Genomic DNA, 2419 nt, shown 5'->3' with positions numbered 1-2419 from the left:
ATTAAAAAAAAAAAAAAAATGTAACCCTTGAAAGCATTATGCTATGTAAAAGAAGCCAGACACAAAATGTTACATATTCTATTTATGTGAAATACTATCTATGTGAAATATTCAAAATAGGTGAATCCATAGAAAACAGATTCTGTGACACAATGGTAAAAGTCTCCAGATGCTAATCAAAATGTCAACAGTGTGAACTCACCTGTCTTTCTGTAGGAGGAAAGATCTGGAGATGTGAACCATAAAGATTTACAGCCTAGGAAACTCTATAAGCAGTTCTCAGCTATCCTATCTGGTTGCTATGGTTTGGAATCAGCTCAACTGTACACAACAACAACACAGAAACAGAGTTCAGATTCGTGTTTTCCCAGGGCGGGGTTGAAGGTAAGTCATTAGATAGTCCTGCTTAATAGGTATAGGGTTTTATTTTGGAGTGATGGAAATGTTTTTCTTGTCCTCCAGTGCCCAATACCATTTTTCTCATTCCTGTACTTGCCAGATTTGCCTTTACACTTTATACTTCTGGCAACATCCAGTTCGTGACAAAATATCTGTATTCTCTAAAATGATAGAATTGCATATAGTTGGCCTCACAACATATTGAATGTACTAATGCCACTGAACTGTTCTCTTTGAAACAGTTCATTCTGTCATATGATTTCATCAATTTATAAAACCTTTAAATAAATGCAGTAATCCTTTAATCCAGGTAATTTCTTTCTTTCTTTCTTTCTTTCTTTCTTTTTTTTTTGCTAAACGTAATTCAATTATTTTAGCTTTTTAATATGAGTCATATTTAACATGTATATTTTTAAACATTTATGTATGTAATTATAAACTGCATTATATATATATGTTAATATATATAATGCATTATATAGCTTCACAATGAATAGTAAAGATGCATGATACTTACAATGATAAGTTATATTCAAGAAGTTCTTTGTGTAATGGATTCTGTTTAATGCAATATAAAAGCACTGATGGCATCCCTAGTCCCCTTGGGACGTAGTTAACATTGCATGTAACTTTAGTTTTACATTCTCCCAAGTGTATTCCATTGCTTCAGTTGCACGCGTGTGTGTGTTTCCCCCTTCCATCAAACTTTATGGTCAATCTGAAAAGCTGTAACCAGAGGAGAGATTATGATGCCTGTGTCAGTTATTGTCCCAGCAGGAAAGAGATGGCACGTTCAAAGGGGTACCTGAAGAGAGTAAAGTGACAAAGCTATCTAGAAAAATCAGACCAGGATTAAGGAAGCCAACAATAGATGGCAAATCCCCCTAGGATTAGCAACAATCAGAAACTGTTATCCTGCCTGAACCTGAAGGGTCAAGAGAGAGAACATTTATTGATCTGTGCAATAGCTGTAGCCTGACAGGAAATGGATTGAAGTCAAGGAGAGGCACAAACATCATCTGTTAAGAAAAAACAACCTCTCTTTTCATTATGCCTCTAATCTCCAACCAGGGCCTCCCATAGGCTAACCCAATTAGAAACCAAGATCCTAAGTGAAGAAGCTTATGGGGGCCACGCAGCAGGTAGGAACGAATGGCAGCAAGTGGATCGAAGTGAAATCAAAACATCTGGCACAGCACGAAATGCAGCGATAAAAGTTTGCTTGTTGAGACTGGGGACTGCGCTTTACATATCTTTCTACTACATGACTCTAGTACAGGGCTGTGCAGACACCATGCTTTTAATAAGCATCTTACTGATGTTGTAAATAGGTTAGGAATAAGGTGTTCCTGAAATATTATATGAAAGATATTATAACTGGTGTGGCACTGTAGGATAAGCACTGGACTGCTAACCACAAAGTTAGCAGTTGAAACCCACCGGCTGCTCCTTGGAAATCCTATACAGGGTCACTATGAGTCAGTACCGACTGGATGGAATTTAACAACATTTAATAATGCAGCATTAATTAAAACTCCTGGTCCTAAACAATGTCTTTCTTTTATTTGTCATTGAATATTCAGCAAGAATCTGATAAGTCGGATTTTCCTCACCATCAGTACTGTCCTAAAGAGAATTGTTTTCAGAAGGGAGTATTTCTGATATCCTTAAGCACGTACTTTAATGAGATAATGAAAAAGAAAATCCCAACTAAAAAGAATATTTTAATAGTGCAGTGCTTGGAGTCTGGAGACAGAATTATTCAACTCAGTCTCTGAATCCATCACCTGTGCATCCTTGGGTGGTGGTGGTGGTTATGTGCCGTGGAGTCGGTTCCGACTCATAGCAACCCTGTACAGGGTTTCTCCGAGGCTGTACATCTTTACAGGAGCAGAATGCCCCATCTTTCTCCCACAGTAGTTTCAAACTGCTGACCTTGACGTTCGCAGCCCGATTTGTAACCACTACGCTACCAGAGTTCCTTGGATAAACGACCTCAACTCTATATTCCTCTACTTTT

The sequence above is a fragment of the Chrysochloris asiatica genome, unplaced genomic scaffold (assembly GCF_000296735.1).
Source record: "Chrysochloris asiatica unplaced genomic scaffold, ChrAsi1.0 scaffold00144, whole genome shotgun sequence".
NCBI lineage: Eukaryota > Metazoa > Chordata > Mammalia > Afrosoricida > Chrysochloridae > Chrysochloris > Chrysochloris asiatica.
This window is presented reverse-complemented; position numbering follows the sequence as displayed.